At 40.9% G+C, this 15982-nt stretch overlaps 1 pseudogene; it reads right to left on the bottom strand.

Moving 5' to 3' along the window:
• Window positions 1–6275: 6275 nt before the first annotated feature.
• Window positions 6276–7703, bottom strand: LOC132440273 (elongation factor 1-gamma pseudogene; annotated as a pseudogene).
• Window positions 7704–15982: the final 8279 nt, after the last annotated feature.

The following is a 15982-nucleotide window of genomic DNA, read 5'->3' as shown; positions in this document are numbered from 1 at the left end:
TGCAGGGGACACGGGTTCATGCCCCGGTCCGGGAAGATCCCACATGCCGCAGAGCGGCTAGGCCCGGGAGCCATGGCCGCTGAGCCTGCGCGTCCGGAGCCTGTGCTCCGCAACGGGAGAGGCCACAACAATGAGAGGCCCGCGTACCACAAAAAAAAAAAAAAACACGAAACAAAAAAAACCCATTGCTCTTTAAGGTTTTGTTTTCCAGATTTAAAAGACTTTTTTCTCCTCCCTTTTAAGCTATATATAACTTACAGCAAATGGTAAAATATACTTTTGTCAACAAAAGTTGAAACGTGTTATTCTCCCACCCTGATCCCTCCAGAATTCAGAAACTCTTATTAAATATTCTTATTTTTCATGCCAATATATGTACTTATATAAGTTCAATAAGAATCTGTTCTCCTTGTGTAATAAAAAACAATTAGACAATAGAACAACAGAAAACAATTAGGCTAAACTGCTTAGCTTAAAGAGACTTTAGAGGTCTAATCTGAGATTCCTTCTCACTAAATAATTTAAAGAACTAAGGTTGACTTTATGAAGCCAGTAAAGTCCCTTAGATATGACCCGAGCTTTGATTGAAATGTCATTTTTAAGAAAATGCATAGACTCATTATTCTTATATTTATGTAAATAATCAAGCCAAGTTTAATAAGATTAGACTTACTTTACAAACAAATTTGTTTCACAATATCTTTGATAAAAATGTAATGACTATAAAAAAATGTATTTCAATATATAACTCTGGTGTACCGGTTATCAGATTCTAGCCCTATTCATTTTCTTTGAGGTATCTACTTGTAAACTTCACAGAAAGTACCACAACAGATCACATGTGAACAACCTTCATGCCTGTTGCTATACGGGTCACTTAAGAGAGTTCACCAGAACACCCAATAACATCAGATCCAGTCAAACTGCAAACCAGGAAAATCCGTCAGACTGAAACTGCCAACCCCATTCCATGTAAAGATGCCTCAAACTCAAATCTAGAAATTTTCTCAACTGGCTGCTCCCCAGACGCAGAAACTGAATTGGTAATTTACTTGAACTTTAACCTTTGTTAACCTTTTAACCTTTGTTTAAAATTCAACTTTGTTTTTCTTTTGTTTCCATAGAAATGCATCTCATTAAATTACTTGATTGCTCACATCACATAGAGGCCTGATTTAGTAGAAGCTCACCTACAACACCTTAGGACTTCCCTGGTGGCGCAGTGGTTAATAAGAGTCCGCTTGCCACTGCAGGTGACACGGGTTCAAGCCCTGGTCCGGGAAGATCCCACACACAGGGGAGCAACCAAGCCTGTGCCCTGCAATTGCTGAGCCTGTGCTCTGGAGCTTGCAAGCCACACTACTGAGCCCGTGAGCCACAACTACTGAAGCCCACGTGCCTAGAGCCCGTGCTCCACGACAAGAGAAGCCACCGCAAGGAGAAGCCCGCGCACCGCAACGAAGAGTAGCCCTCGCTCCCCGCAACTAGAGAAAGCCTGTGCGCAGCAACGAAGACCCAACGCAGCCAAAAATAAATTAATTTAAGAAATAAATAAAAATAAAATAAATAGAAAGCCTTTATTTTAAAAAAAAACACTTTTTTTTTCTTTTTCTTTTTTTTGCATATACAGGAGAGGTGCCAGCCAGAGATAGAAATGTGGGAGCCATCAGGCTGTGTGATACTGAAAGCAGGGCTGGGTGAGATCAGCCTGCTGGGGAGGGCAGACGGAGCTGGGCTCTGCAGCTCCTGACCATTTAGAGGCTGGAAAGAAGAGAGGGCGGCAGAGGAGACTGAACAGGAGGCCAGAGGTGGGGTCACACCAGGATGGCATGGTGGGTGGTCTCTTGGAAGCTAAGAGAAAAAAGGGCTTCAGGGAGGGAGGAGTCAGCTGTGTCCGATCCTGCGGAGCGGCCAAGGTGAGGCCAGAGAAGTATCCGAGTTCAGGAACACAGAGGGGGTTGGTTGGAAGATTTGACGGGAGCAGTTCCCGGCCAAGTGGGCTGAAGATTGGCTGGGAGGCATGAGAGACAGTGGAGGCAGACAGATCATCGGAACGCAAATTTTACCGAGAATGGTAAAACTTCATTCACCTCCTGAAATGAAAACATTTCAGGTGAACTTTCATTTCACCTCCTGATAAAAACATCCATATGTTCATCTTGTCCTAAGTAATCATGAGGATGTGTGATTGCTAAAACACCATATTGTGCCTATGTAAATAACTCAGAAGAAATTGAAACCCAAATACATACACATTATCCGTTAAAAAAAAGTGGTGAACGCTGTATTTTATTATAACCCATTTGATTTATTTAATTGGTTAAATATTGTCTCCTGCGAATCTCTGTTCTTGGGAATTTTTCAATCCTCGGCTAATATTCTCCTTAGAGCCATCATACCAACCTCTCTAGTGCCTTGTATCCTCTGAAGGGCAATTTAAAATGCCTTTCAGCAGCCACTCACACATCAAATATCCATGAGGATTAGGCAACTGGAAGAACTAAATGACCTGGCCGCCCACCTCCACGATGACAGGCAACTGCTGGGAAGAGCGACTACATGACCCTCCATCCTGACCACTCAAGCAATGGAAACAGCAAACATGTGATTTTTCAGCCTGGCTCCATTAACTGTGGCAATGGCGAGTAACACTCTACTGGTTAGTCACGCTCTAAGCTTATAGCGGGAATGAACAAAAGGGGAAAACTGTTCAAATTAAATATAAAATGGAGTCCAGATCTGAGAATTCCCTGAGCAGACAAAAGCCATGTTAGTAAAACTAAATCTCATTTCATGAATATAAGCAATACTTAGGTTATTTCTTGTAAATGCATGTGACAATCAGAAAAGAAACTTAAGCCATCTTCCTAAAAATGGTATGAGATAATCCCTTTTTGCCAAGCTCCTACCATCTGGAAACGCCCATTGTAATAACCAGTCATTGTAAAGGTTAACAGCTTCCTCATTTTCACTTTATAAGCCATCCTGTAACACCACACCCCTGAGCTTCATGGGAGTCCTTGCATTTGAAAGCTCCCAGTTTGCAAATTGTTCTTAGATACACAATAACTCTTACTGAATTTATTAATCATTTATTAATTTGGTGGTTCTAATTGTGCTATTTCTCGATTTTTGACAGCACCCAGTTCCATAAAAATCTCTGCACTAAGGAAGGGGGAAGCATATACTTTTGTGGACAACTAGCTTTCTTCGCATGGATAATAATAGTAACAGTCTGTATTAGTTTCCTATTGCTGCTGTAACCAATTACTATAAACTTAGTGCCTTAAAACAACACAAATTTATTATCCTACAGTTCTGGAAGACAGAAGTCCAAAATGAGTCTCACTAAGCTAAAATCAAGGCTTGGCAGGGCCGCATTTCTTTTAGGTGGTTCTAGGAGATAATCCATTTGCTCACCTTTTCCAGCATCTAGAGGCTGCTGGCATTACTTGGTTGGTGGCCCCCTCCCATCTTTAAAGCCAGAGATGTTGGGCAAGTCCTCCTCTTCACTGCCATCTCTCTGGTTTTCTCTGTTCTGCCTCCTCTTCCACTTATAAGGACCCTTGTGATTACCTTGGCCCACCTGGATGACCCAGGATCATCTCCAGCATCTGAAGGTCAGCTGATTAGCAACCTTAATTCCCCTTTGCATTAAAACCTATCTATTCACAGGTTCCTATGATCAGGACATGGACATTTTTAGAGGGCCATTATTCTGCCTACCACATAGGAAGAAAAAGATTAGTCACAATGGCATTTATTAAGTACCTTCTGTATACAAGGACCATCATATAGAATTTATTTAATCCTTACAATAGCCCACTCAGGTAGGTATTTTTATCACCATTTTATACATGAAAACACTGAGGGAGACAGATGTTCAGCAGCCTTGCGTTTAGAGTCAGAGAGCCAATGAAGGGAGAAAATAGGATTCAAACCCAGTTCTGACTCTAAAACTCCTGTTTTATCCCAAAACATCTACCTCTTTCCCATCAGATCTTGATCCCCTATTTTTCTGTGGATGTCCTTGCCTCTTACTTTGACAAGAGTGAAGCCACACAACTCTCTCCTTTTAAAATACTTTTACATTTTTAAGTGGTTGGAAAAAATCAAAAGAAGAGTAACATTTTGTGAAAAGTGAAAATTATTGTAAATTCAAATTTCAGTGTCCATAAATAACGTTTCATTGGAAAACAGTGTACTTATCTATTTACATGTTGTCTATGGCTGCTTTCTCGCTACAACAGCAGAGTTAAGTCGATGGGACACAAACTGTCAGAGTTAAGTCGATGCCCACCATCTGGTCTTTTACAAAAAAATGTTTGCTGACTCCTGCTTTTCACCAACACTGCCAGTATCCAGCTCTCCATCAGTGGCAGAGCCCAGACAGACCACATTGGGCTGAGGAAGCAGCATTATTGTGGGGAGAGACTGATGTTTCACTCATACCCGTCTTGTCTATATTCAAGGCAGGTAAAATTTTTTGAAAATGGAAATAGCATTGAATACCATCCTTATAAACTTTCTCTGGTCTGTGAGTAAGGAATGATCTAGACTTCATCCTTAGAGAAAATTGTCTACTCTGGCCAAGCACTGTGTGAGGAGTCTTTTATTTATAATATCATTTACTCATCACAACAACTTTGAGAAATATTACTATACCCATTTTACAAATGAAGCCACTGAGACACAGAGAATTTAGCCCATTTGCTCCAGATCCCAAGTGGCTGAAATCTAGATTTTTTTCCTCAAAAGAAAGGCCATGGGTCCTTTTTCTATACAACACTCCCACATCAACTAACCCCTGAATTCCAGAATAAAAAACAGTGAACAAGAATTCTTAAATTATGTTTTTCATTGTTTCCACCTGTGACTCTAAAAGATGTTTAAATAAATAGGAACTCTCTTGTATGAGTATCTTTCAGAATCAACTGAGGAACCTTATACCATAGTGTGAAACAGTACCAAAGCAAGATAAAATCCTGCTTTTTTCCCCACCAAAATGGGACAGCAGGGGCTGCAGCAGACTCCCTAACTGCTGAAGGAGGATCCTTCAGAACTGCAAATTAAATCTGAAGTACTTTGCCAATTGACTCCCAATCGATTATTCCAAGTGTACGTGCTGCAGAGAATGTGGCTTCTCCCAGGGACTCTGAAGAGTGGTGCTTAATTATTCATCATGAAATTTAATTTCAGAGCTTGTAATCATGTAACTGTTTAAAATGGAATTTGTCACTGAAACACATTGCGAGAAAATAGCGTATTATTTAACATCTACTCATCTCACTTCAAGATCAGTTTAAAATTGTATGCGTTTCGTGATTTTATGACAGCAATCACATAAGGGCCATGTAAGCTAAACTCCTACATGTTTTCTGCTAATTTGGTTGAGTTAGGCCATTTTCTATGGTGAATTGGAAAGGATATTACAGATTAGGGAATGTAGATACCAGCTTTTTCTTTCCTCCCAAAGGTCCAGCTCCACAGAACCACAATTAGTTTACTCTGAGCTCCTTGAGATGCTTAGAAAAATTATCAGCTGACAAATTGAGGCTAAGGTAATAGATGAGGAAAGACACTAACTGAATTAAATGTAAGGATGACGTGATTCAGATTAGTTTGGGGTTTTTTTTTTTTTTTGGTTGTTTAAGGACATTTATGACTGCTCTACATTGCAGGAAGCGCTAGGGCGTGTTTAGGGTACAGGCTCCAGTGACACCCACTGGGTTCAAAATCTTGCCTCCACTACCTAAGATGTGTGATCACAGGCAAATTGCTTAAATCTCTGAACCCCACTTCCTCGTGAGAAAGTAGAGATACCCCAGAGACGATCCACAGCCAGGTTAGGGCCCACAGGCCAGTATCTGTTCCAAGGAGTCTGTGCCTCTTTGTCTGAAGTGTTGAAACTATGACTCTTGGATACGGCGGCCGCCCCAGCTCACAGGGCAGCTGCGGGAAGCAGGGAAGTAGTGTTAAGTCGTTCTGCATATGCTGTGCTCTCACTCTGTCAGCAGGTATTCTCCCCCTTCATGAGGGAAGGTCTGGAGTTAGGTAGTTACAAAGCCCCGTGTCACCACCTCCTAACTACATCCAACCTTTCCCAGCTAGGCTAGAAGACCGTCATCACAGGAGAGGCAAGGCAATTAAAAAAAAAAAAAATCAAAACTGAGGAGAGGCCTCTCTTTCTGCTCTTTTGAAGACTTCTCTCCTGCACAGGGAGATCCTGCAGGTATAGACAACACCCTGCTTCAACATATCTACTCCCCTTTGAAGAAGCCATCACCCACAAAGGAGGCAGCGCAGGAAACGGTTCGATGTTCAGTTTCCTTTAATGACCCCCATTCTCCCTGAAGGGCAGGTGCGGGCAGCTAGGCGATGGCAAGAGATGTTCCCTTGAAGATCTTGCCCGGGTTGAAGGCTTTGCCCACGTGCTGGAAGGCCCCATCCCAGGAGGAGTATTCTCGAACCGGTCTGAGTCTCCTCGCTGCTGGGATCCAGTTTCCAGCATGTGTATGACTCGTAGTACCCCTGCCAATCTGGACTCAGCGCAAAGGCAAGCTCCTGGCCTCGGAAGACCCAGACTCCAGAAATGGAGCCGCTATTGTTGCTTCCAAAGAGAATGACACTGGCAAAGGCATTCTTCCTCAGTTTGTCCAGTCGCTGCGACACTGCAGTGATGAGGTTGCAGTTCACGAAGGTCTGGGTGAGCTCTTCAGGGAAGCGGTCCTCGGCGTAGCACAGGCACCAGCCATCTTTATCAAAGTGCTCCCCAAAGTACGGCAGCGCCACGGAGAGTGTGTCCTCGTTGGAGTGCTTGCGCTTAAATTCATCCAACGCCAAGGTGCTCTTGGGCAGGGGAGCAAAGGGATCCTTGGCCTTCGGCTCAGCAGCCGCTGCCCGCGCACGTCCATACAGCTCCTCCTCAGTAGCAGGGGCAGCCGTCTTCTTCTCTTTCCGCTCAGCCTGGGGCTTCTGCTTCTCTTCTCGTAGAAGCTTTCTCTTTCTGTGGGGTGTCCTTTTTTAGGCTGGCTCTCTGCAAACTTTTTAGCATCAAATTGGGCCATTTTCTCACAGAGTTTCACCTCCCCCAAGACAGCCCGGAACTGGGGCTGGTTAATGCAGGTGAGGAACCAGTGGTTTGGATTAGGGAAGGCCTGGCAGAAAGAAGGTTCCAGAACCTGTTTATAAAGCCACAACAGGGTGCAGACAACTGTGATGTCAGCCAGTATCACACGTTCGCCCACCAGAAAAGTCCTTGTCTTCAAGTGAGCGTCCAGCGGCCCCAGAATTCCCCTCACCTCCTGCTTTGCATTCCCTGTGGTCTGCTTGTTGCGGCGCATGAGGCTCAAGGGTGTGGAACACCCAGGTTCTGGCTGGGGGAACTATGTTGCTATCAGCAAGGCTCACCCCCTGCACCACCTGGGCTGCTGCTTTGGGAGTACTTCCCTGCAGTCTTCGTTGCTCGCATAGTAGGCAATGGCATTGCTCTCGAACACACAGAATCCATCGTCACCCTCAAAGGCTGGAACCTTGCCAGCAGGAAATCTATGGAGAAATTCGGGGGTGTGTTTGGTTTGGCCAAAATGGAAGCGGGGTGGTGCGGTGAGCACGCAGACCTGAGCCCTGCTGCACTGAGTGGCAATGAGGGCCTTGAAGGCCCTCCAGTTTTCAAGATATGGGTACAGGGTCCCAGCCACCATGGTGATTCTGCAGAGAAAGGGCCAAATTAGTTTTAATTTTAGTTAAACAGAGGCAAAAAGATGCTTTTGAACTTGACAGTATCAAAGATTACTGAGGAATACTTTCATCAGAAAACTCCAGTTGCGGGTTTGCCTATACCCAGATACAAAGTGAGGCATCCTACAGAGACATCTCAGAATGCCCTCCCTGGTCACAGACGACGGAGACAGAAAACCATTTCCTCAACGTGCTGATGAAAATGAAGTTTAGTGAAGCTGAAGTAGAGGCATTTTTTTTTTATCACTACTAAAAAATAAAATGTTAGGTATCTCCAGGAGTGATGAAACAACTACCATTAAAAAGAAAACCTGACAATTGTCTAATAACCAGTTGTAAAATTTAAAAATATCTAACTTTAGGTGATATCAGGATTTTCCATTATCGAGGTGATATAGTTCAATGAATGACATAGTTTTCACTAAAAAAAATAAATAAAAAACAAACATTTTGTCCTATTGGGTATTCTTTAATCTGTTTCCACACAGCTGTAAAGCTGACCTTAAGGAACAAACCAACGCACATTTTGGTTTAAATCAGATGCACAGTCTTTTTTACATGGCCAAGGATGCCCTGCATGATCTGGAATCCTGACATCTCCATCCTGTCTCATGCTACTCTGCCCTCAACTTGCTGGCTTCTCTTTAATGCTTCAAAGTCTATTATTTCTTTCTTTTGTCCCTACTTTCAAGCCTTTTCACATACTGTTGCCAGAACCTGAAAAGTCCCAGCCCCCTCTCCATATGACTGGCTCCCCTCTTCTGGATCCCAGGGTAAATGTCAACCCTCTAGCAAGGTCCTTCCTTTAGCTCGTCTAAATCATGCTCTTCCTTCCCTCTATCCACTTTTCTCCATCACTGCACTTTGTTAATGTCAGAGCATTCAAAACAGTTTATAAGTAACATGTCTATGTGTCTAATAACTTACATAGTATCTTTTATCTCAAATTTGATTGTAAGTTCCATAAACTTTTTGGCCCCGAATTTTATTTATCAATGTCTACCCACTGCCTGATAAACAAGAGGTGTACAATGACAATTTGTTGAAGAAACGGATGAGCTTAAACGTCCCTTCCTATCTCCAAACCACTCCATTCACACACATTTATGGGTAATTGGCTACATTCATGCCTTTAGAAGCAGTTCTAAAACTAGTAATCGCATTCTGAATAATATAATGAAAGGTAATATAATTCAGTTCTCCAAAGTTTGTTAAGCCCAATTCATAGATGCTCCACTTTATTCTAATATTTAAGTGAGATAAACAAGTTTTAAGATACAATCTCAATCAACAAAAAGCTTGTAATTTTATTGGAGCAACACCTATACTTTATAGGTACTAGATAATCAGATAATTATTCGAGATAATTAAATCAGGTGCTGAAATAGTGAGAAAACTAGAAGTGATTGTCAAAGGATTTAAAAGAATTGAGATAAGATATTAACTTGATCAAGCACAGGAGGAAAGAACAGCCTCAGAAAGAATATTAACATGCCATGCAGCAAATCGGCCAGGCTTAGAGAATATCTATCGGGAAGCAGTTTATGTGGATTTGGGTTGATAACATAGCCTCACGGAGGGACATTAATGCTACACTGAGTGTGTCAATGTGAGTTCTTAGTCAACAAGTTGCCATTGTTGATGTAAGAGCGAGAGATAATAAGATAAAACTGAGGTTCTAGAAGAATCATCTAGCAGGACATATCGGAGGACAAAATGTTCTTTGTAACAAGACAAATGAGATAATGGAAGCAATGCATAAAAGACGGCAATGAAGATGGAAAAAAATAGGAAACAAAATATATTGAAGGTTATCAGTAATTCCTTTCACCTGAAAAAAAGGAGATTTTGTCATGTTGGAATAAAAGACTGAGAAATTTTAAGAGACTTACAAATTGAAGTTGTAATTTTTCTTAATCAGAAGAACACACTTAAATAATAAGAAATAATTTTAAGTGAAAGTTGATTCAATTTGAATAACCAAATGGTACAGTGACAACTTTGTGGCCTCTCCCGTTGTGGAGCACAGGCCCCAGACGCGCAGGCTCAGCGGCCATGGCTCACAGGCCCAGCCGCTCAGCGGCATGTGGGATCTTCCCAGACCAGGGCACGAACCCGTGTCCCCTGCATCGGCCGGTAGACTCTCAACCACTGCACCACCAGGGAAGCCCCACTGACAACTTCTGACAAGCTTTCCTCACACATTCACTACTGAAGTTTTATCAGCTAGAATGAACTTCTAATCAATTGACATTCAAAATAAAATAAATGAGCAAGGAGTTTGGATTCAATTTTCCTTGACCCATAATGCTCCAGCTTTATTTTACAAAACGGGCTTAAAAATTTTGGCCCTGTGAATAATAGAAGCTTTCTTAGCTCGACATTATTCTCAGATGTCATCTCACACCTCTTTAGTTTATACCAAATTCAAAAAGTCTTTGAGAAGCTAAGCACATAGGTCTTTTAAATGGAGATAAGCTAGGAGGGAACACAGTACTCTTTTGAGAAATTAGAGCAGGACTCTTTGATCCTTTTTTCCCCTTCATCTTGCCTGGTTTTATAAGTTTTGATTCTATTTCAATCTTTCAGTAAGTAAAAGTTATTTGCATAAATCCATCTCCAAGAAAAATTGCTCTTGGGTCTTAGAAAAAAGTCTGTTGCATCATCTTAAAGCATCTTAAAAGTCACAGAAAAAAACAGAAGCCCAGAAAATGGTATTGACTCTGTTCAGCAAAATCTCTTTTACCATCTATGCATTACAGACATTTACAGGTCTGCTTTTCACAAGAGATCACAATATCAGCAAAGCATGTTGGTACACTCCTTTCAAAAATAATGCACTACTATTTTGTTAATAAAATGTATTGGCTTTCCCACCTGTCATAAAGGTAATTCCAGTATTCTGAAGCACATTTAGAAAATACAGAAAAACACAGACAAGAAGAAAATTATTTGTGATCCCATCACCTAACTTAACCACTTAGTCTGACTCTATCTAAATTGGAATCACACTGCACATTTCTACTGTATAACTTGATTTTTTCACTTGATAATATATGCTTTTAAATACACTTCTCAAACATTTTTAATGGCTGTCTACTGCTAGTTGAATCATATTTTATTTTACTAATCATCTATTGCTAGAAGCTTTGTGACTTTATTATAAATAATATTGCAATTAACATCCTTGTGTAAAAAATTGTGTATTTCTCTTTCTCTAAGGTGAATTTCTAGGATTGAAATTGCAGAGTCAGAGGTATTTATATTTTATGGACTTCTAGTATATTTCCCAAATTGCCTTTCTACTATTTACAAACATATAGTTTCAGGTTAACTTATTATCTACAGCCACTCATTTGTGACTATGTCACATGGCACTTAAGTTTTCATTTGCTTTGCAATTTTATCCTTTGAGCTGGTCATCAACGCAAATTATTTTCTGTTGGGGTCTTGTACACATTCTGGGATATGAATGCATGCTATGTTCAGTTTCCTGTTTGCCTCTATTGGGGACAGTCAGTGGGATCATGATGCAATATGATATTGAAGAGGTAATCAAGGGTCAGATATCTAGGAACTCTGGGCTATGTTTAAGAACTGGGCAGTCACTGTAGAATTTGGAGTGTGGGTGTATGTGTGTGTGCACGTGCACGCGTGTGTTTATTAAAGGTCCCTTTTGTTTAGATGTGAAGGATTGGGCAAATAGCTTACCAACCAGTATGAACCAGTATGCATCAGTTTGCAAAAGTGCAACCATACATATTGTTAAAACAATGATGTAATTTCATTCTTGTTAGAAGTAGTTGCTACCCTGTGTCCAAGTGTCTTCCTGCCATTTAGGTAGTCCTGACTCTACGCCAGAATCAAGCAACCAAAGAATTAGTACCTGGTATAGCAGTGGGCTTCCAGAATGCTATTCCAGCGCTATAGCCAGCATCTGCTCTTATCAGTTGATGTCTGTCTAGTAGAAACTGTAAATATTTTTTAGATAACCTTCCCAAGGGGATAATTTTTAAGAGAATTTTCATAGTAGTTAAGGAAAGAAGTAATAGTAACTTGTCCCACTTTGGCTAGGGTAAGGGTAGTCAAGAAAAAGGGAAATAGAAAAAGTTGATTTAGGAATTAAAATCAAAGAGATGAACTGATTGTGGAGGTTTAAGATGGATACTTTGAAATGGTGGCCACAGAAGGCTTCTCTCAATTGTTGACACGTAAGCTAAGCTCTGAATGAGAAAGGAGCAAGGGGAAGGATATTTCTGGCAAAGGAAGAATAGTTATAAAGGCTGAGAGGAGGAAAGAGCTTGACACATTTGCAGACATGAAAGGAGAATAAGGCCACTGCAATCCAGGAAGTGGAGTGGAAAAGGTGGGAGAGGAGAAGAAAAGATTAGCATGGTAGGAGATAAGTACACTCTTATGGTGGCAAGAATGATTTTCCTGAGATAGGGAGGAAGACACCTCTACATGGCAGAAGGGTTGGTCCAGGTGCATATGGGTCAGTAGATTTGGTATCAGACATTGAACGAACCCTAACCTGATGTTATTTTTAATAATGTTATTAGAATTATAAATCATCAATTTTCCAGATACACAGGTTATCTTAATTTTTTAAACAATGTTTCTCAAAATATGTAGACAAGGCAAAGAAATGCAGCCTGAATCGCTATCAAGATATTATTTTAGTTATATATACAGTCAACTATAATGTATTGATATATGCATAACGTGTAATGATAAATGGATCAGCATTGTACATTTGTTCATTCAATAAATATATACTTACTGAATGCCTACTATGTGCAAGGTATTATGTTGGGTCCTTGTATTACAGTAATAAAAAATAGCAGGCACAAATTTTTTGGGAAAACTTCACAGCTCTCTTTCCTTGGGTTCTTTCTGACAACAAAGACTGCTTGCTTGTTGGTAATTTACTTTGAGAAAAGATCCTGGGAAACTAGAATAGGATAACAAAGAGAGAAACAGGAAGGAGAGAAAGGCAATTCAAGGATGCATTATTAACCTAGTTACCACCGTGGGCCCTCGGAAGAATGTGTTGAAGCACATCAGAATTGTCTACCCTGGATATGGAAGTGGGGAATGTTAGCCACTGGCTCCCATCTCCCAATAGTCAAAGGTTGCCCAGAGGAGTGTTGACTCCCTTGCACCTCCAGGTACACCATACAGAACATTGGGCACCTTCAGTTCCCCATGGTGAGCAACCAAATAGCCCAGGATGGAAAGTAAGGGATGTGCAGCACAAGGTGTTGTAGGGTACACCAGAATGCAGCTGGTTTCAATGGCAGTAGCTGGCTGGGGGGCCATGGAAGGTGGGCCAAGGGGATGTGCAAGAGCCTTCATGGTCCATTGCTTATACTGCTTAGGTACACTCATTACAGACCCTTAAAATATGTAGTTGGCTGCACTCTACAAAAACTGTTAGAGGGTGTAATGTTGGGCTGGCCAAAAAGTTCATTTGGGTTTTTCGTGCGATATTACAGAAACACCCAAATGCACTTTTTGGCCAACCCAATAGTTTTCTAGGGCTACTGTAACAAAATACCACAAACTGGGTGGCTTAAAAAAAGATAGAAATGTATTCTCTCGTAATTCTGGAGCTAGGATTCAGAAATTAAGGTGCTGACAGGGTCATGCTCCCTTTGAAGCCTCTAGTGGGGATCCTTCCTCGTCTCTTCTAGCTTCTGGTCAGCCCAGGTTCCTCGGTCTGTGGCAGCAGACCTCCAATCTCTGCCTCATCTTTATATCCCATCTTGCCTCTGTTTCTGTGTCTTCGTACAGCATTCCCCATTCTGTGTGTCTCTGTCTCTGTGTCCAAATTTCCCTCTTCTTATAAAGACACCATTCCTATTGGATCAAGGAACCACACTACCCCAGCATGACCTCTTCTTAACTGATTACATCTGCAACCATTCTATTTCCAAATATGGTTACATGAAAGAAAAAATATCAGTTAAGGATACATTACAACAGCTACAGTGTGAAGAACCAAAGTCCTAATAAGCTGGTGGTGAGAAGTGAAAGAGATTCACACCTCTGAGAAATATTGGGCAGGTGGAATAGAAATAGGAGATTCAAAAGAGGAGGTTGCTTTAGAGTAAGGAGAAAACCTGAATTCTGCTTTAAACACACCAAGATAGAGGTGTTGAGGGTATTCAATCACAGACCTACTATGTGCCCATTGTTTAAGTTGTCTAACACGCATCATACCATTTTTCATAATTTTCTCAGTTGAAACTCTTATAGACACTTTGTAAATGAAGTCTCACAGAGTTAGAACTTTGTCCAGAGTGTGAAGGTATTAACGTCTATGGTATTCTTTGTAGTGAGGCAAGTAAATAATTTTCAACATGCTTTCTTTCCCTATTCCTCTTTCTCTTCCTTCTTATTGTGAAGGAGAAATGTTGCCTGCTGTATCAGCAAACAAAGGATGTTGCAGCCATCAAGCCACCACATTACAGCCTCCCCAACTCAGGATGAAACAGGATGCCTGCCATCTAGCAGTCAACTCCTACAGCCACCTCTGAAGAGACACAGGATGAGAAAGCACAGGATACTGGCCCCAGAAAGCTGAGGTGCACATCAAAGGAATGATTTCAGCGAGCCCAGACTCTTGCATCTTCCCATACATGGAAAAGTGCTAAATTCCTTAACTTGAGATGTCTGGTTTTCTTTAATTAACAGTAATCTTTTGATGTTCCGACTACCCAGTCTTTGTTGCACAAACTCCTGTATATCTTGGCTCCCCACCTTGCCTCTTTGGAGCAGTCCCTCAAAGCTATCTGAGCGCCTGTCTCCCAGGCTTGAAGTCCTCAGAAGGTCCACCAAATAAAACATAATTCTCAACTTTTAGGTTGTGCATTTTTCTCAGTCAACACTTCCATCCCCCTCTTCCTCCTTCTATTAATACATCTTCGTCTTGAATTAAGCTTTCACTATCAGTAGAAAATGTGTGCTGCCCATAGACGATGCTTCATAAATGTTTTGGGAGAAAAGGTCCTTACAAATTATTCCTCCTAAACTCTGAAATTTGATTTTGAAATCACTTCCCAAGTAAAACCTGTGAACATTGTTATTGCATATTTAAAATTTTTTCCACCTGCAAGTTTTAAAATATGAAATTTACTTCAATAAAACCCCTCTACAATGATTTAATTTCAGACTCTGAAAGTTACATTTCATCCTACCTGTTTTAAGCAAAAATAACTGAAGCCAAACATGCTTTGCTTTGTCATAGTCCCACATGTACGCATTTTAATTAAGCATAATTATAATCAGCCTCTTCTTATTTTATATTCCCATCCCACATGCTATGTGTTCCTTGTTCCTATTAAAAAGATGGAGTTTTAATAAAAATCAACTTTTATTCTTTGCTCATATGCTATGGTTTTATAGCTTCTAAATCCATTATTATTAGGTTCAGGAGCTGGTGATTATTAATTCTCCATACTTTTCTCCCAGTAATGACTAAGGTAAGATAAAGGAAATGACAATTCCTAACCTTGTCTAGCCTTGAAAAATAAGGCTTAGAATAATGTTGGTGAGACTTTCACTGGAATGACTGGATTTGAGAAAAAAGTGGGTTACTTCTTCCATAAATTCAGAAGGGATGATGAATTTGTGTCAGGTGTCCCACCAGAAATCCCCAGAGATTGCCTAAGTACTCAGAGGCCCATTCCAGTCTAGAAAACCTGCTCCTAAATGAGCCCCAAACTGAGCTAGCCTCTAAGAAAATTGGAAAAATCAAAGTAAATAGCTTTAATTTATTGTTTTTTCTTTCTTGTTCATCAACTCTACATTTTAGTGTAATTAAGACCAAGGGTCTCAATCTTTGAATTGCACAGAATGGGTTACTGGAATGTCTCAATGCTGACCTCTGACCCTCTGCGACCCTGGAGGAGTCTAGCTCCAACTGGGGCAGCTGAGGTTTCCAGGCTGGTTACTTCTGCTACCAATAACTTTCTCTGTTTACCCCCAGTGAGCCACACAAATATCTATGTATGCCTTGTTACCAGAAGGATGGGAAACACTGGTTTAAATTACCATATAGTAATGAGGAAAAATGCCAGCTCTAGATAGATCAGCTATAAGATAAACTCAGTATATTCTCATTTAAAATAACATTATTTATATCAGTCGTTCTCAAACTTTGCTTCATATTAGATTCAACTGGAGAGCTTTAAAAAATCTTGATGCCCAGACTACAGCTCAAACTAACAACAGAATT

The sequence above is a fragment of the Delphinus delphis genome, chromosome 17 (genome assembly GCF_949987515.2).
Source record: "Delphinus delphis chromosome 17, mDelDel1.2, whole genome shotgun sequence".
Classification (NCBI taxonomy): domain Eukaryota; kingdom Metazoa; phylum Chordata; class Mammalia; order Artiodactyla; family Delphinidae; genus Delphinus; species Delphinus delphis.
This window is presented reverse-complemented; position numbering and strand designations above follow the sequence as displayed.